The sequence below is a fragment of the Nannospalax galili genome, unplaced genomic scaffold (assembly GCF_000622305.1).
Source record: "Nannospalax galili isolate Female #2095 unplaced genomic scaffold, S.galili_v1.0 scaffold161, whole genome shotgun sequence".
In the NCBI taxonomy this organism is placed as follows: Eukaryota; Metazoa; Chordata; class Mammalia; order Rodentia; family Spalacidae; genus Nannospalax; species Nannospalax galili.
In genome coordinates this window covers 4140338-4164565 of record NW_008348586.1, presented here as the reverse complement: position 1 = coordinate 4164565, position 24228 = coordinate 4140338, and the positions used below count along the sequence as shown (strand labels likewise).

The window sequence follows — 24228 nt, the reverse complement described above, 5'->3', positions numbered from 1 at the left end:
TGGAGGGGGGTGGAGGGGGGTGGGGGTTGAGGTGGAGAACTGCATGTGAATTAAGCTGGAAGCAGGAGAAGGGAGAGTAGGGATTTCTCTAATCTTTGGTGGTGGTTCTGCTGAAAATAGGGAATGTAAAGATGGTATGTGGGGCTGTGAACCTCGTCTCTGGTGGGTGAGCAGGACTCCTGGCCAAGCAGTTACCTGTGCAGTGTCTCACTAGGATACTCTGCTGCAGTTTCTGTGGCTTCCCAGAGTTGCCACTGTGAACCAGTATGCCGTGGGAACTCAGGGAAGCTCCTGCTATTCTGGCTTTCCTTTGCTTTTGAGCCTCCCTCTTGGAAAGATTGTATGGGAATCCCCTTTAGAACATGCAGACAGAAAAGTCATCATTTACAAGGAGAGGAAAATAACTGTAACATTTGGTCCTTACTGTTTTACACCCTGGTTCCAGGCAATGCTGTGAGCACATTGGTCCCCTAGTAAAGAGATCCTTACTTGGGATCAAGAATATGTACTCTTTCCAGGAGCCTGAGCCTTTAAGATAGGTAGTTGGCATGGGGTTTTACCTTACTGGCTTTTGTCACTTCTTGTCAAGGAGTGAAGGCAGTGGTTGTTCCATTCTCAACATCCAGGGATACAGCTTTCTGATAGGGGAAGAGAAAGACTGTGCCCTAGAGTGGAATGAAACAAGGTTCGGATCAGGGCTCTGGATCCAGACTGCAAGTTCATAATTCAGTTCTATCATTTCTTGCTGTGTGGCCTTGGGGAAATCACTTAATCACTCCGTGCTTTACTTTTCTCTTCTGTAAAATGAGGATATAAAACCTCAAAAACAGTAGTGTTGGGAGGATTCATTGGGATGGGGATGAAAGGAGCACTGATCCCAGAGTCTGGTGCAGTGCCAGTCCTGAGGAGTGGTTCTGCTATCATTGGAGTTGACACAGCAGGTGGAATCAACTTCCCAGAAGCCCAGGGCCTCCAGGGCCTGATGGGGATATATTTAGAACCCTTGAGAGGGCCACATGGTGTCTATGACAAAGGCATCTTGGATGGAGCCTGTGGCATGTTCTGGGGGGAGGGTGATACACACATCCAGATCTGCAGGTGAACAAACGCCAGCCCTGTTTCCTAGTTGCATGGACTGTGAGCTCATCTCTTAACCATCTCAGCTCTGTTTCCTTAGTTGAATGGTGGCTTGGCTGTCCTTGGAGGGTTGCTGTGAGAATCAGTGACAGCATGAAATGTGCAGTAGGCTCTCCCCTTTTTGATGGCCATTCAGCTTGCTGCAAGGTATGGGGAGGGGTTTTCATGCCAGACAGGGTATGGACAGGCTACACCATCGCTCTGTCCATGCAAATGAACCTGGGAATGGCCACAGGAAGCTGAGGTATACTGTCATCCCTGGAGTGTGCACTTGCAGGTGATGGGGGAGGGGTGAGCCTGCATCTGAGTCTCTGGCTTAGGGTATAAACCCAGCTAACGCAGCAAACTTTGGCAGCAGGTGGTGGAACTAGGACTGTCTTTTGGGAGGTATCTGGGCTTCCTGTCACAGAGGAAAAGAACTTGCCTTGGTGCAGGTTTTTGCTGTAATGGGAGGCAGTTTCTAGTGTGTCAGAATGCACTGACCAGAAAAGACTTGATACATACAGCATTTCCAGGGGCCCATCAGGGAAGGTGTAGCCAGTGCTGCCAGGACCCTGGGAAATGGGGCCTCTGAAATGAGGGACTCTGATGGTATATGGATGGTATGCAGTAAAGAAAGGAACAAAGAAGGCACTGGTGGATGCTAGAAATCCAGTCTTCACCCACTACAGTTGTGGGGAAGAGCAGCTTCAGTAAGGCTGTGAAGGTTGTGGCTGCTAGCCTCTGTGCCTGGGCTCCAGGAGACTTACATGAGGGAGATACTGGTAAAATTCCTGTCTGTAAGACATGGAGTAACTTGGATGTCATGAACATTGAAGCTTTCTAGGTGAGTGTTTGAAATGGTGGGGAAACCAGGTGTCCTTAAGATGGTGAAAACATCTTTGAGAAAATAAAGATTTATATGAGTGTGTTTGCCTACGTTTGAGTGTGGCATGTGTGCGAGTGTGCTGGGCAATGGGGATAGGATGTGTATAAACATATCTGTATGTGTATGTGCACGTGTGTGCATGTGTATGCCTGTGCTTAAGCATAGAGTGTGCAAGTATGTGCTAGGCAATTGGTAGAGCATGTATGGCCATATCTGTGCGTATATGTATGTGTTTGTATGTGTGCACCTACATTTGAGTGTAGAGTGTGTGCATGTTGGTGCTAGGTGATGGGTGTAGGACGTGTGTGGACATATTTGTGTGTGTGTGTGTGTGTGTGATGAGCACTGTTGGGTCACTGTCCATCAGGCCTGTTCCTTTTCTCCCTGAGAGCTCCTTTATAGTTAGGCTAAAGGGTTCAAAAGTGCTACAGTTATATAAAAGGATTTACAGACCACCCCTCTGCAGTACCTCTGTGCCAGGCAGTGTTACACAGACCTCACTTAACTCCCTTTTTATAGGTCAGGAAGCTGGGGATCAGGACAGTAACATCAGTCATTCAAAGTGACACAACTTTTAGGTGGCAGAACAGGGACTGAACCAATCTACACTGCTGTCCTGTCCTGCTCCTGTCCAAGGAGGGTAAGCACATGACCAAGAAGGAAGTGCCTCCTCACCACCCAAGATACCAGCCCTGAAAACATGACTTTTAGCTGAATCAGGAAACCTGTGTGATCCCAGGCGGTTGTGAAAACGTAAGGGGAAGACCTGGAAGCGGCTAGAGAAGGCTTGGAGGTCCCAAGTTGACACCTGGGCCTCAAGGAGAGGACCCTGTGGGGAACCCTAGTTAGCATTAGGCCTTGAGAGTAAAAGTCACGTCCCTCCTGCATGTTCCTGTGGCTTGGGTTCTTCCAATATGGCGGTGTCCCATCCTGGGGTCTGAGTCTGGCAGCGCACATCTGCCCTTGTCTCCTGCTATATGGTCTAGCCTCAAAGAAGGGAATGGGCAGAGGCACAGACCATATCTTTTGGGATCCCCGGAAGGAATAGAGAATGGATATTTGGCCAGTGTGAGTTCTTGGTTAAGCAGGAGTGAGACCTCTGGGGTAGCCCCACCTGTGAGAACTCAGCATAAAGTGGCAGAGAATCCCACAGATGCTGCAGGCCCAGCCAGGACTCATCTAGGTCATTTGGGGGTGTAGATCTGGCCTGCCTAGGACTCAGGTACTCTGACAAGGGCTTCCTTTTACCAGCCTGCTCAATGACTTCATACAACTCTTTGGAAGAAGCAGACAGTCCATGACAGTCCCCAAGACTCTTCAAAGGCTACTTCTGCTCGCTCCCACCCTCATATGCCTCCAACACTCACCAAGGCCAGCTCTGGGAACCAGGGGACTCACCCAAGACAGCTGGAACACTGTCCAGTGGAGTGAAATTTCAAAGGTCACTCTGCAATAAGAGACCAGGTCCCAGTACTGTTACAGTGTCTCTGGGGACATTGACCCATGTGTTGAGCCTGCTTAGATTGGGATGTGGCAATACAGTGCCCTCATTATAAGTGACAGGGCTTCTGAAACGAGAGGCCTCTACCACCCTTGTAATTGGGGGCAAATTATTTAGTCTCCCTGAGTCTCAGTTTTCTCCTCGGTGTGGGTGTTCTCATTGAGCTATCCAGCTATGGCAGAGGTTAGCCCACATTGACAATGTTAGCCACTCCCACCCACCCTGGCTTTGAGACCAGTTTTATTGGTATATAATTTCCATAATGCACAATCAAGCTTTGAAATCTATACAGTTCAGTGATGTTTGTTTGTTTGAGACGGTCTCTCTGTAGCTCCAGGTGGCCTGAAACTTGCTATGTAGACCAAGCTAGCCTCAATCTCCCAGAGAGCCACCTGCCTCTGCCTCCTGAGTGCTGGGATTAAAGGTGTGCACCACCATGACCAGCTCAGTTCAATGATTTTTAATAAATAGTATTCACAGGGTTGTGTAACCATACCATAATCAGCAACTTCAGAATATTTTCATTATGCCAAAACGCCTGCATCTTATGCTGCCATATCCATCTACCCTCCCCTCAATGGTCCCCAGCCCCTGGCAACCATTAACCCTTAACATACTTTTTGTCTGAACTGGTGTCTCTCGAACATCATATATAACTGTAGGCATCTGCTATGTAGTCTTTTATGGCTTCATTCACTAATATAATGCTTTCATCTGTGTCACCTTTTGATGCCTTGCAGGGAGTGCTAGATTCTTTCCTATAGGGGTACGAACCTTCACTATAGTTCTAGCAGCCCATGGTTGCGAGTGCAGAATAGGTACACTGGAGACAGCCCTCTTTACCTGTGTAGCATGTGGATTTTCGCCTTCCCCAGTCAGCACATTGAAGCTATGGAGGCTGGGTCTTTCAGGAAGTGTGGATCCTGCCTGCAGTTTATTCCCAGTATTTCCTCTGACCTCAAGTCAGAGCTGGCGGGGGAGGGGTGGAAACTGTACAAAGCCTCTACTGATCTGCACCCCCCTGGGACCCTCTTTCCGGTAGGGAGTGGAGAGAAAGACAGAAAAGCATCTATTTGTTTTTAATATTGCCCAACTCCCTAACCCTTTACTAAGTTCTGGTGAAAGTCGCTTCATTTCTGATCTGACTCTCTTCCCTTGAGATGCAGGGTCATGGGACTCTTCTCCTGGGGGGCAGCTGATGGGGAAGTCCACAAGTGCTTTGGAGTTGTCCAGTGTGAAGTTGGGCTTTGTTTGGTTTTCCTCCAGCTGGAGCTGGGCCAGTGTAAAACTTGCAAATCCTTTAGGAGGCGTTCAGCTGCAAGTAATGCAATCCCAGGCAGAAGCGCCTTAAGCATATGGGAATTCATCACACTTTCCAGACAGTTCATAGGTGGACCCTGTTGACTCTGTTTCTCAGATCTCCATGGGAAACTGGGAAGATGTGCTTTGTTACGACTTACCTGTTCCTGTCCTTGAGGCTGGCTCAGTGCCTGGTTTAGGAGTGGAACCCAAAATTCAAGTTCTGTTCAAAGCTGCTGGGAGACTGATGATGCGGCTCATGCTGGAGCTACTGCCTAGGGTCAGGCCCTGTCCTGCCTTGCACACACACTCTGTCTCCATTTCCCATCCCTCTCCCTTCACTCCATTCTAGGCCACATGGCAGCCTAGCTCCTACAGGCCACTCCTGCAGCCCAGGGACAGGTACCTTACAGCCACCCAGTCTCTCTCTCTCTCTCTCTCTCTCTCTCTCTCTCTCTCTCTCTCTCTCTCTCTCTCTCTCACTCTCTCTTTCTCTCCACTGTGCTAAGCCATTTCCACTGTCTGGAGTGTGCTCTTCACCTCGCCCAATCCTTTAGGACACTGCTCAGATGTATCTTTAAAAAGTTTTTTCCAGATTCATCTGAGGCACATGGACTTCTTCCACATGTGTGAGGCATTGTACCAGCACCATATAAAGAGAGGACAGACAGGGTCCTGCCCTTAAGCTCCAGGCTACTACACAAAAAAGTCCCTCTAGGACAAGGGCTTTGCTAACCCTTGAGCAGAACACTTGTCAGTATTTACTGATCCTGCTTTGACTCATGGCCCGTCCCCCCAGAAAGTATAGGTCATGTGCTGGGTTTTCCAACCTCAGGTGCAGCTAGATAGATAATTACTCTTGTGTTTTAGTTCACTGCATTTTATCACCATTGCAAAACTCCTTCCCCATCCTTTAACCTAATCCTTCCTCCTCTCCATTTCCTCTTATGGCATCTGCTCTGATTTGTTTAACCTAAACGTGTATCCCTCCTTAAACTGGCTGCACTGTTGATGTGTTTGTGGTTTGCATATACAGTATTGTATGAATGATTCTATTTGGTCACTTCCCTTTTTACTCAATGCTGTGTTTGTAAGATCTTTTTGCATTTTGTGTGCATCTGCTCTGTCATTTCTGACTGCTGCATAGCATTCTGTACCCATATATGCCACATGTACTTACTCACTCTCCCTCTTGATGGACACTGGGGTTACCTCTGAGGCACTCTACTGAAAATATTACTATGGCAAGCATCCATGCACATTACAGCCTCTAAATGCCATGGATATTTCCCTGATATGTAGACCTCAAATAGGATTGCTACATCATGAGGCAAACACAGACCTAGTTTAAGTAGATACTGCTCTGTTACTTTTCAGATGACTGTACCAGTTTATACTTAAGGGTTCCCGTCTCCCTACATCCCTCCAAACTTGAACTACCCAAAGACCATCCAGACTGTTGGCACCCTTCCCCACAAACCAATCCAGCTTCATTGGATGGTATGGTAAATTCTAATCTTTTCATATCATTCCTTCCTGCCCTGTCTCCTTTGCCTACAATGAATGTCCTTTTTATAATTTCCCACCCAGGTCTCACTAATGGGTTCAGAAACCTAAAACCTTCTCCATTATCTTAAGAACTCAGCCAGCTTTTCAAAACTAAGCCTCCTTTGTTTTCCCACTTGATCTGAAATAAGCCCCTCATCCTCTTTTTTCTGCTTTGCCTGGGAGCTTCCCTGGCCATTTTGGTAGGTTGTCCCAGGAAGGCCCAGAGAGGTGCTATTTCACTTGGCCTTGTCCATGGCGGATAGAACCACAGACCTCCCCTGATGGCATCACCATCTCAGTGGCCACGTATGAGATTTAGCTCTGTTTTAGTTGTGGCCTTCCTTGCAGATGGAAATATAAATTGGGTTTAGTTACTGGGAATAATTATAGGAAAAAAGAATCCTACCTAACACTACCCAGCTTCTGGCTCGAGCCATTCCACTGATCTTTAGTTGTAATTGTTCTCTGATATCTTACATTGGTGGTATTTATTTTATTCTATATGTATGAGTGTTCTGCCTGCGTGTATGTAAGTGCACTCATGTTGTGCAAACCTCACAGAGTCAGAAAAGGGCATCTGATCCCCCAGAACTGGAGTTACGGATGGTTGTTAGTTGCCATGTGGCTGGGAATCAAACTCACATCCTCTGGAAGAGCAGACAGTGCTCTCAACTGCTGAGCCATCTCCCCAGCCCCTTTTTCAAAAGATTTTTTTTTAATTATCTATTTTTATTTTATGTGTGTGAGTGTTTTGCCTGCATGTATGTAAGTGTACCCATGTTGTGCAATGCCCATGGAGTTCAGAAGAGGGTGTCAGATTCCCTGGAACCGGAGCTTAGACAGTTATTAGCTGCCATGTAGGTGCTGGGAACCAAACCCGAGTGTTCCACAAGACCAACCAGTACTCTTAACGCTGAGCCATCTCTTTAGTCCCCTATTTTTTACTTATGTGTCTGTGTCTGTGTATGGAGCGTATGACACGTGTGTGGGTGACTGTAGAGGCCAGAAGTGGGCATTGCTTTTGGAGGTTTGTGACTCTGAATGTGGGTGCTGGAAACAGAGTTCAGGTCCTCTGGAAGATCAACAAACACTTTTTGCTGAGCCATCTCTTCATTCTGGTTCTGCTTTTATTTTGCCCCATTTCAGTGAGGCTTAAATATGGTGCTAGGTCCTGTGTTACATGCCTAGTATACTCTGAGCTGTGGGCAGGCAACACTAGAGTCTTTTCCTCCCTGCCCATCTCCACCCTTCCCATCTCCCTCTTGTTCCACAGACCTTTCCACTTAGCAGGTGCTCAGTAAATACTTGCTGGGTGGTTGACATGGATTACATGTTAATCCATCATCTTCAAAGGCTAGGACCAGACCATTTAAAAAAATAAACGAAACCTTTCTTTTAGAAGGGGCATTACCTCCTTCACCCTCACAAATGTTCATCTTAGTCTCATTTATTGCTTTTTGAGGTAGGGAGTCTTAGGAGAGTGATGCAGAAAGCCCCTTTAGCTTAAGAGAAGCATCATAAATTATACTCATTAAGAAGGGATCGGATGCCTGCATGTGTCCCATAAGTAGGTTAGGAGCACATACTCAAAGATGACTTGTCTGTTTGCCCCCCACCCATCTGCAGGGCTGACCTTTCCTGGCAGTGTGTGGTATCCTACTGATTGCCATTAAATAAACAATCCCTTGAAATCTAACATGAAAAAACTGCTGCCTATGTATTGTATCAGGAAAACTAAATATTATGGAAAAGTCCAAATATTTCCACTGTGTTAAGAAAATAAGAACCCGGCTGTATGGAACTTCCTACTCAGTGGGCAAAAGACTCAGTGGAGACTTCAAAGAGGGAAGAGCTGTCAGGACAGCCTGTGACGCAGTGGACACTGGCTCCATTAAAGATGAAAGCATGTGTGCTTCCCACATGTGACTGCAGAGGTTATGGCATCATCTCTCACCTGGGAAATGAATTGGTGCACAATGTACTTAGATCTCAGCTCCTCCCTGGTCTGCTAGGGATTCAGGCTGGGGGTAACTTTAGGAGGAGGGAGCAGGAAGTGTGAAACAGTAGGGATCTTTGTTCTCCCAAGACCCAAAAGGCAGATTCACATACAGGAAGAGACTCCTCATCAGGTCTGAAAAGAAGATGGACCCTTGGTGACAGAGCTGATGACTCTAGCAGAGCCCCTGTCCTTGGGATCCAGGCAGCGTCTGAGCCAGAGGGGCCCTGACTCTGCAAGTGAACTGTTTGATGAGTCCCTTCTGTCTTTTCCCACTCACCTCTCATCACCAGGTTAGTTGGTGGGAGTGGCCTGACTTTAAGTAGAGACAGAAATAGGGACCATCTTGTTTTTATTAAAAAGTCCGGCTGGGTTATCTGAGGGCCATCCCTAAGGAGGGCGATGCTCTGAGTGGACCAATTTCTGAGCTGCTCGCCTGCCTGTTTTAATGGACTGGAGGAAGCTGTTTGAGGAGTGGCTATAAAATCGTTCACCAGACCTGAAACATGAGAACATTGTCTGTGAATCACAGGGAAGAACTTCCAGGTGTAGAGAATGGGCTCTTGTTCTGCACAGTGAATGAGGAGCTGGCACTACCTTGCTTAACAGGAGCATTCCCCTCCTGCCAACTCTGGAAGGTACCCATCGAGTCTGTTGTCCAAAATGCAGAAGCAGAGAACCATCGTATTGCATTACAGACTTCCCTCTCCCTTCCTCCCAGAAGATGTGCCAGTGCCCTGTGTGTCCTGCCAGCCCTGAAGGAGTGATGGTCACGGTCTCCAGCACTGAATAAGCCTCAGTCCCACAGCAGGAACTTTGCAGAGCCCTGAACACCTGCACCTTCATTGAGTCTCCCATCAGCCAAGGCAGGACTGTTACTGCCCATTTTACAGATGAGGATACAGAGGCTCTGGACTGTAGGGACATGTTTGCCCATGGTCAGATAGATGGGATGTGGCAGAGCTAGAATTCAGACTTAGATCCTGTGACTTTTTAGCACTCTGTCTCCAAGGAATGTGCAAGATCAAGTTGGCTAGCATCCAGGCCTGACTTCCTAAACCTCTTTAGTTTTAGAGAGAAGGCATCTTTCTAGGAACAGATAATTTACTGGGTCCCTTCCAGAGAGGGGCTGGCAGAAGTAGTGGTGCATTGAGCATACTGTGTGCAGCTGTGAGCTTTGTGCCTTGCGTGTATGACCCTTTTTTAATTCTCACAGCATTCCCCTGAGAGTCAGTTTATGAGTGCAGGATGGAGACTTGAAGAAGTTATGTAGCTTGCTCAGCACTGTGCAGCTCATAGGTGGTGGAGCTGGACCTTTGTAGCACCAAAGCACATTCTCCTGATATGAGACCATGAAAGACTGTTTTAGTAGAGTGATCCAGGAGGGAAGGCCCTGAGGGGTGGTGAGAAGGGAGATTGGAAGGAGAGAGCCTTTCAGGCTGGGGGAAGGGAAAGAAGAGGCCTGGAGAGCAGCAGGAACTCTATCATAATGGCCTAATTTTCATCCCCATCCCAAATACATGGCCTCTGTGCTCCCCATGACATGGAGTGGTGCCGCAGGCCAAGTTTTCTTGGCTTTGAGGAGGTGACATCACCATCCTGCCCCTCCTCTGTGCTGACTCCTTGGCTAACTGATTATATGTGGTCCTGGTGATAGGCATGACCCTGTCAGGATGACGCATTAGCTGTGGGACATCCTGGTGTGGAAGGAATTAGATTCATCTTTTGACCATTTCTCTATTCTCTGCTTTTTTCCTGCTTCCCGCCCACCCTGAAAACACTTTTCCATGGGCCCTAAACCCGTCTAAGCAGTGCCTCCTAATCACTTCCTGGGACCACACTAAGCCCTTAAAGTTGATCTTGTGAACAGCATGCCATTGGCAGTATTTCATCTGATGTCCTTTCATTCATCCAATAAGCATTTATGAAATGCCTACTATGTGCCAGGCACAGTGTCAAGTGCTGGTTATGTATGGGTAAACCAAAGCAGTCGCCCTCCAGAGAAGAGGGAGCCCATACACTGATCAGGCTGACCAGATGAAGCGAACCATTGCTGGAGGGAACCTGTTTGGGAACTGAGATCAGCAATTGATGGGAAGGGAGCAGGTTTGCACTGAACAGGAATGGAGGCAGCTCTGAATTTGTGGAGTACCTGGAAGGAAGGGGACAGGTGTTCTGGGTGAAGAACATCTGGCAAAGGCTCGTGGTGGGAGAGAGGATGAGGGACGAAGTCAGTTTCCTATTACTATTGTGGCACCTACTAAATTTATTTATTTTTATTTATGCATATGAATATATTGCCTGCATTATGTCAGTGCGCCCATGTTGTGTAGTGAGCATGGAGGCCAGAAGAGGACGTTGGATCCCATGGAACTGGAGTTACAGATGGTTGTTAGCCACCAGGTGGGTGCTGGGAACTGAACCTCGGTCCACCACAAGAGCCAGTGCTCTTAACTTCTGAACCATCTCTCTGGCCTTATAATACTCATTAAAAGCTATTTTAATAATCAGCACTTGGGAGGCAGAGGCAGGCAGATATCTGTGAGTTCAAGGCCAGCCTGGTCTACATAGTGAGTTCAAGGCCAGCTGGTACGGTAGGGAGACCCTGTCTCAAAAAGACCAAAAAAAAAAAAAAAAAACCCTTTATAAATATTATTTTCTTTGAGACTTTCATAAGTGTATTTTGATCATATTCACCTCCAATTTCTCCCAGATCCAGCCCTACCTCCCTACCCGCCCAATAACTTTCTGACTCCAATTTGTGCTGTCCATATACTTCTGGCTGTGGGACCAGGCACTGGAGTGTGGTTGGCCTATTAGGAGCCACAGCCTTAAAGAAAACTGACCCCCCAACACCCGGCAAGAAGCCATCAGCTATTCATAACTCCTCAGTTAGGGGTTGTAGGTAGTTAAGGTGGAATCTGGAATATTCTTTGCTCCTGAATATAGGCAGGGCTTTAGTAATAGATCTTGAACAAAAGGAGGTCTGGGATTCTGCTGGACCCTGACGAGTGCTCACACTACCTGAAGGAATTGTGTAGGGAACATGGGAACAGCTCTGCTCACATCCTGGGCTCCTCTTGCTCTCACTGTCCATCATAGTCTCTGGTGGGTCTGAAGCTGTCTGATTGCAAGCAGGTACTGCAGAGCATGCTTGGGTCTTAGGTTGGGGTTCTGGGTTTGGATCAGAGAAACATTAATAGCTGGAACCTTCTGTAAGGAAGTCAAGAGGTATCCCAACATAGTGGAAAGGACTGGTTTTGAGCCCACAGACATGCCTTACATCTCCATTTCTAGTAGGCAAATTGTGGGATTTCTTTACGCCCAGTTATACATATTTGCAAATAATGGTGCCATTAATGTGTCTTTGGACCTGAAATGCCCAGCCTATGGCAAGGGCCCTGAACAAACCTGGGCACCTTTATGAACTGGATTTCCATAAAACTCTGGGCATGCAAAGCAAGTCTATGTGGGATATGTTTAGCTTACAAGAACACTTCTTGTCTCATGAAAAATTTGCTAACAGTTCTTTTATATAGGAAGTTACTTTATGGTTTGTTGTATATTGCTATGTTTTGTTCAGGAGCAACTTTGTTCTCAACTTTGTTGAGTTCTAAAGTACCCTCTCTCCTTTCTGTCACTAGTAAATGTGGGCAGGATGGCATGGGAAGTCCATCTTATTCACTGACAAACACTTTGGATCAGAGCCTGAGACTACAGCCCTGGGGCACACATCTAGAGACTGCCCTTCAGCTCACAGCAAGGGAGAGAAGACTACCTAGCCATTCCCTTGACTGCAGGACAGAGCTGGTGGGTGTTGACAGGAGCAAGAAAGGACAGTCAGATAAATGTAAAAAAAGCTGATCTGATGGCCACACGCCCACAGCCTGACTTGTTCACCTTACTTGTGACTGACTTCCCTGTTGAGTCTGTACACCAAGCAGAGAGTAGGGACCCTTCCTCCAAAGAGCCTTCTTTTTGTGTTTGATTGACTTACATTGGCCCTTTATAATTGTGCTCGAAACTCAAGGGATGTAGTGTCTGGCCTGGATCCCACTGTTGAGATTCCCACCCAATTTCAGCAAGAGCAGCAGCGTGAGAGCCTGAGGGTGAGGATGGTATGGGCAGTTGTCCTCCATACTATGAGCTTGTTCCCAGGCTTACCCAGTGCTTGCTTAACACATGGCCACAATCTTAGAGCTTGTAGACATGCAGCTAGACATGAGCCTTAACTTTGGACTCTAAGTCTCCTTCTTGGTCACCTGTCCCAGCCTCCATGCTGGAGATGAGTTACCTGGAGCAGGGTCCAAGCTCTGGCCTGGTACCTTCCTCCAAGTGGACCAACTCCAGACAGAGAAAATCTCAGAGAGCAGAGGATGTTAGGAGCTGGGGACACACTGATAGCCGTTGCCCCCTCCCTTGTCTTCCTATTTTATTTTATTTAGTTATTTATTTTTATAATGATGTGGCAATAACCTTTTACTCTTTTATGTGACTAAGGGTCAGGGCATGGCCACCAGCTGATGGGGCCCGTCCTGAGGGAGCACTACCCTGCAGGGCTTTGGGTATAGACACCAAGGTGTTTCTTTATCACTCACTATGGGAGTAAATAAGGCCTGGCAAGCCAATCCCCAATGAGGTCTGTCCCCGCCCACTGCCTCTTCTTTTCCTCAGCTCAGACACATCCGCCTGTGGGCACCTACTTCTTGGGACACCACCAAACCCCCTCAGCTGTCTAAGACTCAAGAACTCAGTGTAAGGCTTTGCCAGAAAGAGGGAGAGAACACAGGTTCACTGGGATTGTAATCCAAGTAGTGCCATATTTTAGTCATGTGCAAGTTTCACACCCCTTGGAACTTCAATATCTTCTGTTAGATGGGGCTACTAGAAAGCATTCGCAGGATCTGTGTGTGGATTACAGGAGCTCAGTTATGCAGAGTGGCCTCCAGCGGAGAACCTAGAAACTTGCTAGGGTGGCTTCTGTCCCTTCCTTAAAGGTCATGAAATCGTGGTGCTTTGTGATTGGCTGCTCTCAACCCTGTAAGAGCAAGCAGAACTTAAGACCAGACCTGGTAAAGGTTGGGTTATAGGTTGAAGCTTTGTCCTGAGCCAGACAAAGCCAACATTGCCTTAAAGAGTGTGGATGCAAAAGAGACTGACACTCTGCCTCTCTTCTCAACCCATAGTTGGTATAAGGTTCCAGTTTGCCAATGTAGGTGACCTAGCTTTTGGATATATAACTCAACACACTTGCAAATTTATTCCCAAAAGAGAAATTTCTGCTGGAGAAATGGATGAATCAGAGTTTGCATTTCTCATTTCCATATATGTTGGCCAAAGGCCTTCCTAGAAGAACCCACCATCCTTCCACAAAATATGAGGTGTAGCCATTTCCTCTGAACTTTATCACCATGGGCCTTACTGAACCTGAACATCCTCGCTGCTCAGCTAGAAGAGAAATAGTATCTTGTAGTTTTTCCAATAATGTGAGTTTGAGTGTCTTTTTGTGTATGTGTTGGCTTTTTTTTTTTTTTTTTTTTGTAAATGCCTTTGATCTGCTGCCCCACCCGAGTCCTGAGTAGGACATGGGGCAGAGCTGGGTGGTCAGACAGCCTAGTTGGGGCTTTGTAGAATTTGGCATAATGCCAAGAAAACCTGTGTGTGTGTGTGTGTGTGTGTGTGTGTGTGTGTGTGTGTTCCAGAATTTCTGTGAGGGGCTTGGGCAGCTCTGAGTGTTGGTTGCATAGGAAGTATCTATTTTGGCTTGGGATAAATATTCAAGAAAACAAAGCAAGTTCCCTGAAGGTGCTTTTGTGCACAGTATGTAGAACATCCAGAGATAGTCCGTTGCCTGTTACCCAAGAGAAATAGTTATGGAAAATAAGTCAAATAAAAAGGTCGAAGTTGTGCCAGGCATGGTGGTGCACGCCTTTAATCCCAGCACTCGGGAGGCAGAGGCAGGTGGATCTCTGTGAGTTCAAAGCCAGCCTGGTCTACATCGTGAGTTCCAGGACAGCAGGACAGCTGGGGCTAAAGGGAGACCCTGCCCCAAAAAAATAAAAAAAAAAAAAAAAAGTTGAAATGAATGAAACATCTCCCTACTTGTATGGGAGATGACTGATGATAATTGGGAAATTGGAAACCAAACCTCCCTTGGCACTGCGGCAGGTACAGCAGAGAATTCCCAGGAAGTAACATGAAGGAGCCACCAGACATAGAGCCTTTCCTGTGGGCCAGACATACGATAAGTTCTTTGTGGGCATTGTCCCATTTAATCTTCACTCAAGGACCAGTGAGATGGCTTAGCAAGTAAAGGTGCTTGCTTTGCAAGCCTGGTGACTTGAATTCAATCCCTGGAACCCACTTAAAGGTGGAAGGAGAGAAATGACTCCATAAAGTGGTCCTCTGACCTCCACATATGCACTGAGAATGTGTGCTCAACACATACATATATATCATGCCGACATGCAATAATCATAAATAATTTTAAACACGTGTTTGTAATCCTTAATCAAATCCAAGGCATGCCTTCTTGCTACTCTCATTTGATAGATGTGGAAGACCCAAAGGAAGTAGATACCTTGTCCAAGATCCTATACCAAATAAGCAAAGCTAGTTGCCGGGTGTGGTGGCTCATGCCTTTAATTCCAGCACTCAGGAGGCAGAGGTAGGTGGATCTCTGTGAGTTCAAGGCCAGCCTGGTCTACATAGTAAGTTTCAGGCCAGCTGGAGCTATAGGGAGACACTGTCTCAAAAAGACCAAAAAAAGGGAAATTTAAAATAAAAAAACTGCAACTAGCCAGGCTTGGGAGGATAAGTCTGTAATCCCAGCACTAGGGAGGTAGAAGCAGGAGGATCAGGAGTTCAAGGTCATCCTTGGCTACACAGCAAGTTCAAGGCTAACCTCGGCCACATGAGACTATCTCAAAGAGAGAGAGAAACAAGTAAATTCTGGTATCATGCACACCTTTAATCCCAGCACGTGGGAGGCAGAGGCAGGCGGACCTCTGTGAGTTCAAGGCCAGCCTGGTCTACATAGTGAGTTCCAGGAGAGCTGCAGCTATAGGGAGACACTGTCTCAAAAAGACCAAAAAAAGGGAAAAAAAAAGAAGCAAAGCTAGGATTTAACATGTGTATCTCGTGCATCTTGCTGCGCATTGCGCCCTTGTCTCTTCTCCCCAGCTCTGCCCTCTCCCATAAAGCTGGAGAGTATATTTATTAGTTTGTGTTCTGACTGAATGCTCCAGCCCCAGTGCTCCTCTGTAGCCCAGCTGGCATCTCTACCGCCAGGGTTGGGAGGAGGGGACTCTTCTCTGGGGTCTTGGAGTGGGTGTGCAGCCTGGGAGGGCTGGAATCTATAGCTCATGCCTTTGCCTGTGAGGGCCAGGGTGTGAGCAGGAATGGTGGGCTCTGGCCAAGTGAAGCAGGCTGAGGTCAGAGGGAGGGGACCACCCTACCCCAGGGAATGCTTGCATGACGTGACTTACCAGGGTACTAGTGGAGGAGAGCTGGCCACGAGCCCTCTTACCTCCAGCCTCCATCTGATGAGGAATCAGGATCAGGAGGGAGGCCCAACCAGATGCAGCGCCTGGCAGGCTTCCCTGGCCGTAGCACAGGACTCCCCTCCAGCCAGCTTGGCAGGTACCTCCTCTCCCTCTCCAAGGGAACTTGGGAAAAAATGCCCTGGAGTTGGTCGTAGCAGAGAAGAGTGTCCTTTGTAGGCATAGGTGAGGGAAAGATAGAGAGACAAGGGTTGGGGGCTACAGAGATGTGACCTGATGTCCCTTCCTTCCTATCCCTCTGTATTTAGTACAAGTTGGGGGAGAGAATTGTTCACGGTTTGCCTAAGAGTCAGTGTCTGGGAGTGAACTAAGCATAAGACAAGCCATTGAATTCCAGCACGTTGTTTTCCTCCTTTTCCAAAGTTCATACATTCTGAATTAAATGCCCCAAGATCCTAGTCATAGACTGTCCCAGCCTGAGCAGTTGAAGAGCTTTGTACACTGCAAGGACTCAGAGTTCTGCAACCCCCTTCCAACTCGGAGGTTTTTCCCAGTCATTCCGTGGCATCCCAAGTGGTTCATCTAGGGTCTCAGAAGCCTTTGGTGTGGGGTTTCTCCCTTTCTAAACAACCTTTCCTGGACTTCTATTAACTCTTCTGTTTTCAGCACCCCCCCCCCCAAAAAACACACACATTTTGATGCCCAAATTCTCCCAGTACCAGGCCCAGCCTTCCCAGTGTGCCTGCCTCTGGTTTGGTGTTCCCTTAACTCCCTCTGGGCTCCTCCCTCCCCATCTGTTTCTGCATTGATAGTCAGAGATCCTCCATACCTGTTCTGTCTTCTGCCTCACTCCCAGACTCTACCAGGTTAGCTACCCAAGAAACACGTTAGTTGGTGTTCGGCCTCTGCTGCCTTATTGGCCTGGCCCCTCTTTTGCCTCCATCATTCCCACATCCTCAGAACTGGGCTTGTCATTCTCCTGTTTCTTGCTGCCTTGAGCCCCAGCCTCCTGCCACCCAACTGCCCCTGGTTCTCCGCCTGCTCCACCCTGGTTCTCCACCCAGCTCAGCCTGTTTCATGCCCTCTTGTCACTTCAGCCTTCTCTCCTCCTCCAGCACCACATCCTCTGGAAAGCCATCTATGATTTAAATATAGTTTCCACTGAAACTCATTTTAAAAATTGAGTACTACTGTGTTTGAACTGGACCTATGACCCTTCCAAGGTGATGAAGTCCTTAAGAGGCATTAACACCTGTCTCATGGGAGTGGGGTTAGTTGGCTATAGAGACAGTGGGCTACCATAAAACAAGGCCGCCCCTCATCTTCTGCATGTGATACTTGCCCTCTTTCCTTTCTACCATGTTAGAATGCACTGTAGAAGTCCTCATCAAATCTGCGGCCAAAACCTTGGACTTCCCAGGCCCTAGAACTCTGAAGTAAACTTTATTTATCATTTATTTATTTATTTATTTATTTATTTATTTATTTATTTATTGTTTTTTGAGGTAGGCTCTCATGTAGCCCAGGCTGGTCTTGAACCAGTCCTCTTGCCTCTACCTCCCAAGTGCTGAGATTGCAGGCGTGTGCTGCCATGCCTGGCAACTTCATTCTTTTATAAATTACCCATTCTCAGGTTTTCTCTTAGAGCAGCAGAAAATGGACTGGGACTCCTGCCGGCTCACCACTTCTCCTTTGGGTTCCCCAAGTCTGTGCCCAGGTCTCAATCTGACCTCACAGCACATTATCCATTCTGAATGCTCTTTTTCTCCAGCCTGGAGTCCCCCAGCAACCAGAGCTACACACTATTGATTTTGTTTGACTGTGTCTCGGGTGGAGCTCAGTACCTGGTAGCATTCAATACTTCTTTTCTGGCAGGAACTGCATTTTTTCAGATAAGAAGCATGGCTTTACTGAGAATCTACCACACTCCCAGTGTTGGTCGATATTACATGTTAATAAACAAGGGAAGTTGTTGTGGGTGGGAGTATTCTGGAAATGTATTGGGGGAATGGCCATGCATGAAGTTGGCACTAGGGGTCTCTAGTGCAGAAGTGGGCACTGTGGTTCCAGGCACCTGAGGGGGAAGAGTGTAGGCTATGATGAGGAAAAAGGGCAGCGCCATCAAGTGGAAGAAGACTGGGCCATGCTCCAGAGGTAGAAACCTGCTTCTAGAAAAGGTGAGCAGGTTCCTCTTGTACACTGTCCAGTGTGGGAACAGGGCTAGTGGGTTTTCAGTGCAGTGTTCCTATCCTGGCAGCCAAACAGGAGCTGACTGCTGTCCCAGTTTTGCTGCTGGATTGGGAGATTTTCCAGGGTGTGCTGAGGCCAGTGAACTGTCTAGGCAGAGAGCAGGATATTTCAGACGGATTCCTTTCAGCTTTGGTGTTCGAGCATGTGGGCTCTTCCTTGCCACCTGAGAAAGCAGGTGCATTCTCCTACAGTCAGGTTTTCTCCTTATTCTTCTGGGCATGCCTACTGTGAACCAGTGCTGGTGATCTGATCGGGGCATCGCTGAGATCTGGCATGGGTTTGTTTCTCCAAGCTCCATGAATGTGATATGATCTTTGCTCACACTAGATGAGGGGCCGGGGGAACATCCAGCACAGAACCAATAGCAGCCACCCCACCCTCCACCCCAACCCTAAGCAACCCCCATCCACTTTCTGGCTCTATAAATTTGCTTATTATGAATGTTTCATATACAGGAAATCCTCAACTTAGGGTGGGTCAGCTTCCAATTTTTTGGCTTTACCCTGGTGCCCAAGCATGTGTCAGTTTCAAAGAGCCATTCATTCTAGAATCAGGTCCCTTTATCAGGCATGTCACTGACAACATTTCCTCTCATACTGTGGGCTATTTTCCTTGCTGATATTTTTTGAAGCATAAAAGTTTTAAATTTTGATGAATTCTACCTGATTTATTTTTCTTTCATTGCTGTCTTTATGACATCCCACCTTGAACTCACTGTTTAAGGTCATGAAGATTTCTTTCTTTCTTTTTTTTTTTTTTTCTGGGAATCAAACCTGAGACCTTGTGTGTGATAAGACTTTTATTCTGTCTCGCATTTAAGTCTCTGGTCCATTTTGAATTAATTTTTTGCATATGATGGGTGGTATTGTTCCTTTCCGGTTTTGAATTGGGTCCCACTGAAGTTCCACCATTTCCCCAGTTAGCAACTTCTGCTTTACCTTCTTCAGTTAGCCCTCAGCTCTAACACCCCTGTCCCAGATAGGTGTTCCCTGACTTTCAGCCTAGTGTGGTGCGTCCCCTGGGGTCATTTCTGTCATTGCACTCAGTCTTACTGGGCCTCAGGATGTCTAAGTGTTTTCTGTTGAGCTCCAAGAGGCTCTATGACAATGGTCACTGCCTGGACTTCTAGCACCTAGCACAGTGCCTGGCCTTAGCTAGGACTCAGGCTAGATTTGTTGAGGGCAGAAAATTTCTTTAAGTTAAAGAAACTGCGGTCTAGTGGGTTTTGCTGAAAAGAGCGAGGAGTGTTCAAGCAATATCACAGTCCCTCATCTTCTGGTCCCAGCAATCCCAGTACTTAACCTGACAGCTGCTTCCATCCTCAGCCAGCTCTGGTGATTAGAAACTTCTTCCTGACAGTGGGCAAAGACGTGCTTTCTTGCTGCTTACACTCTTTATGCACTGCCCGCTTTGACATTTCAGTTGGACTTAACCTCGTCTTGTAAAGGTCCTTTGGATATTTGAAACCATGTGTTGCTTCCGTCTCTTTTCTGGGCAGGCGTCTCCAGTGCTTTCAGCTGTTCGTCCTGAGTCAGTAAGGGCTGTTCTGACCCCTCCGTCACTGATGGAGGGCTGGGAATATTGGGTGGCACAGGCCGCCGAGGAAACTCTGGCACAGCTGAGAGATCCTGCTGTATTTTTCTTTCTCCACTTGAGTTGATGAGTTCTGAGCCTGAAGGCAGGACTCAGAGAAGTCTCTTAGGCCAAACTCCTGTTGGAGATGTCCTGAAGACAGAGCTGAACTCCATAGAACAAATTCCTCTATAATGATGCTTTCTAATTAAAGAGGTGTCTTTGTTTTTTCTAGCTAGTCAGTGGTCTTTTGGGGATTGGTTGGCTTTAATGATTCCCAACTGTTACCACTAGTAGGCCCACCCGGGAGCTCTTAAAGCACCCCCAAACCTACCCCGCCTTCCAAGACTCTGGCTTAACTAGTGGATGAAGCCCAGGCAGGAGGGGTTTTAAAGTACTCTTGGTGACTAAAATGTGTAGTTGGGGTTGCAGACCTTCTCTTCAAGGACTCAGCATTGAACCTGAAACTCTCCACTGCCCCACAGAAACCAACAAGATTGAATGTCCACACAGCTCCAGGAGCCAAAGGAGCTGGGGGACAGGCTAAGGGACACAAATGTTTTCCAAGACCAAAATCTCATGTTAAATTATGGAAACCACATACTTTTAAGCACAAGGAAATAATATGGAAATGTACAAAGTAGATTGTACTGTTTCTCCTTCCCAAATAATGAATTATCAGTTAGCTGTAAATTTTTACACCTACACCCCTAATAAATGTGACTGTATTGTATACCTATGCTTTGTAATCCGAGTTTTCTTTTTACTCAGTATACTACATGTATCTTCCCATGAAGATTCACCTTATCTTTTGCAGGTATATGAGCCATATTTATATAACTTTTAAAACCAATGAACATTCAGTATTGCTTTTTTTAAATTGTTTTTTAGTGAACACCTTTACATATTTTACATATATATACCACATGGACAAAGACACACAGACATACACCAGTTTCCTAATGACAGCTACTTGCCTTGTGTCACTAGTGGAGCTTTGCTGAGTACAGCAGAGAGAGAGAGGAAGGTATGAGTGTCAACTGGAAGAGGAAGCAGTGGGGTCATTTCCCTGCAGGCTGTGTGTGGAGGAGCAGCTGGCCTCTGGCCTCCCCAGGTTGCCCAGGAAGCTGAACCAAGCTGTGTGTAATGACCTTTGCCTGGCTCTGCAGGGTGTGACGAAAGAGGAGGCACGTTGGCAGGATGTGTGTGTGTCAAGGGCAGTGGGCCAGGGTCAGGCGTTGATTAGGAAGTGTGTAGAGCCAGAAGCCCCCTTTCTAACTTTTTGCTAGATCTGCTGGGTCGTAGCCAAGCTTATTTGGAACCCAGGCACATAATACTTTTAATGGTTCCGGAGTGAAGTTCCCAGAGCTCTAGCTCCTCTATCAAAATGTGTCTAGCAGGCATGTCCAACATGATACCTATGAATGTGACCCAGCCCAAAATTGTAGACTTACTTAAAACATGTGTTGTGTGTTTATTACTAGATTGCATAGTTCTCACATGTGATCTTTGTAGATGACAAAGTCACATTGCAATGTCAAAAGGTTGGACACACCAGATAGAGTTTTTCACCCCATATCCATCATGAAGTGAGCTTTATCTTCCTGCCTGGGCCCATTGCCAACTTCTCTGGGCGTCTGGACATTGCCTAAGATATCCACTGACCATTGCTGGACTCTCTGTTGGGGTACCTACTGATTCAGAGTGACCAGACTCCTTTCCTCAGGTAAGCTGGCCTGTCTGGGAGATGGTGGGAATGTTAGAAGGAATAAGGTACACAGGTCAACCACATATGCTTAGATGCTCTGGAGAATGTCCCAGTAGGGATCACCCCCAGAACTCTGGAAACCCAAGGTGAATTCCTTTCCATATACTGATGGGAGTACTCAGAATGTTCTCAGGAGAAAATTAAAAAATTCTCAGAGGGGCTGGAGAGATGGCTCAGTGGTTAAGAACACTGGTTCTTAACCAGTGGTTAAGACCTGGGTTCAAATCCCAGCACCCACATGGTAGCTAACAACTGTCTATAACTCCAGTCCCAGGGCATCCGACAGCCTCTTCTGACCTCCGAGGGCATTGCACAACACGGTGCACTTACCTACATGCAGGTAATACACACACATAAAATAAAAATAATAAATAAAATTTAAAAAAAAAGAAAAAATTCCCAGAGTGAAAAAGACTGTGCCAGGCATTTTGAAGTGAAGTGTGGGAAGGCAAGTCACATGAACTGAGAGCTCACAGCATCTCGGGCACTGGGCTGCTCTTCACTCATGTTCATTGATCTTCACTAGGAGGGAGGAGTTACTACCTTCTTTCATGGATACAGAACAGAGGCTTAGAGACAGTGTTTCATGGAGCTGATCCAATTGATTTGAAGTGTGCAGACTAGAACTCTGGTCCTAAAGCGGAACCCCCTACTTAGCAGCTGCATGAATAGCCTCAAGACTGACCCATTGATTACCTACACAGGGAGAAACCAATCAGCAGAGCCGTAGATTGAACCACCAGGGCCAATCCTTGCAGCAGAGACTGTCTTGTCCCAGGCAATCTGGTGTCATTATTAAAGAGAATGATGTATATTTACCTGAGGAACTCCAAGTCAGCATATCACAGAGATACCTATACCTCAATGTTTATTGTAGCAATATGTACAATAGTTAAGGCGAGGAGCCAACCTAGTGTCCAGTAACAAAGGAATGGATAAAGAGAATGGGGTACATGTGCACAGTGGAGTTTTTTCAACCCTAAAGAAGGGTAAAGTCTTGTTGTTTGTAGGACAATGGGTATCACTGGAGATAATCATATTAAGCAAATTAAGCCAGTCTCTGAAAGACAAATATTGTATGTTTTTGCTCATCTGTCGTTCCTAGATTTTATATAGACACAAAAACCATGAATGTAATGTGGCATGAAAGCAGAAGCGAAACTGTCCAGGATAACAAAGAGGAATAATGGGAGGGGGCAGGGGGAGAAAGGAAAGGGAGAGGCTATGTGGGGGGGAGTATGCTCAGCGTAGTATATGTATGTGTCTGAAAATGTCCTTATGAAACACCATACTATGTACAATGAATATACACAATAAAAAATTTAAATAATAATAATTAAAAAATGAAAAAGAGTCGGGCCTGGTGGCATAGGCCTTTAATCCCGGCACTCAGGAGGTAGGTATATCTCTGTGAGATCGAGTCCAGCCTGATCTAAATAGCGAGCTCAAGGCCAGCTGTGGCTACAAGGAGACCCTGTCTCAAAGAAAAGAAAAAAAAAGAGCTGGTGAGATGGCTCCGCAGATAAAGGCACTTGCCAGCAGGTCTGACAACTTGAGTTTGATCCCCAGAGCAACCCACATGATGGAAAGTGAGAACTGAGTCCTGAAAGTTGTCCTCTGAGCTCCATATACACCATGGCATGTAAGCTTTGACATGTGCATGCCTGTACCTCATCCCCCACACCAAACAAACCAACAAACAAAAGTAAAAATAATAAATACCATAAAAATAAAAAAGAGTATGTCCTTTTTGTGCACCTGTGGAGGGATTGGTGTGTTTAACTCCATCACTGGCTGTGGATCTGACCTCATGCAGTTCACACCTGTGACCTCAGCCTGATCTTTGGGAGCTGGGGGCGTTAACACTGTTCTTATAGGATATTGTAAGAATAGAGAAATCATCAGAATAAAGTCCCTAGCAATGTCTGGAATTCAATAAGCACTCAGCAGACAGGAGTGGCAGTTTCTGCTCTCCTTAATCCTGGTAAGGCCAGTTTACACAGGCAAGAACAAGGTTTGCAGAGCAACGCCTCCTGTTTTCCTCTAGCCCTGGGGGCTCAAGGGTAGAGCTTCGATGGTGGATTCTTCCTTTAAGGTCCCTTCAGAGTTTGTGAATCCTGGGAGCTTCCAGCTTGTATGTTCATTTCCCCTCAAGGAAACATGGAAAAAAGAACAAGAAAAAAGCCCACGACCCCTCAGCATAGCTACCCTCTCAGCGGATGCTCTGGGGACCATCATTGTTTCCTGGCCCTGTGCAGTACAGTTAGTTTTTGCTCTTCTTTCCCAGGACATAAAATCACAGATGTATGTGTGACATCAAAGTAGAAGTAAAATTGTCTAGAACAAAGGGGGACTAACAGGAGGAGGAGAAATGGAAGGTAGGGAGATGGGGGCGGGGGAATGTTCCATATATAATACAGTTGTATGAAAACTTGAAAAAAAAATTAAAGTCTTTTTTTTTTTTTTCAGGGCTGGCAATGTAGTTCAGTGATAGAACTTACCTAGCATGCACAAAGTTCTAGATTCAGTTCCTAGCACTGCAAAAATAAATATGAATGAATGAATGAATGAATAGGAAAGCTCTTTTTTTGTTTTCCAGGAAAGAGTTCAGATGGTCTGGTCTGCAGGGGCACGCCTAGGCTCTGAGTGGCAGGTGGATGTGTGGTTCTGGAAGGAACCTTCTCCTGACACCCACCCACCCTTCTCAGAGCCTGGCTTCTGCAGGATTCACTGTGACTCCTCCGTGAAGATGAGGTCAAGTGTAGAACATGGACGCGGGGGGGGGGC

General features: G+C 46.7%; 1 protein-coding gene and 1 long non-coding RNA gene across 3 annotated transcripts in view; one reads left to right on the top strand and one right to left on the bottom strand.

Moving 5' to 3' along the window:
• The window catches only part of LOC115072446, a 6822-nt gene extending 3407 nt beyond the window's left edge, over nucleotides 1-3415 (bottom strand). Inside the window, exons 1-2 of the long non-coding RNA XR_003851506.1 lie at nucleotides 3373-3415; nucleotides 561-665 (exon numbers count right to left, since the gene is read on the bottom strand). This is a non-coding gene — a long non-coding RNA (uncharacterized LOC115072446). The remainder of the gene's footprint in view (nucleotides 1-560; nucleotides 666-3372) is intronic.
• The window catches only part of Sh3pxd2a (SH3 and PX domains 2A), a 240031-nt gene that overhangs the window by 15195 nt on the left and 200608 nt on the right, over nucleotides 1-24228 (top strand). The gene's annotated exons all lie outside the window — the stretch shown is intronic.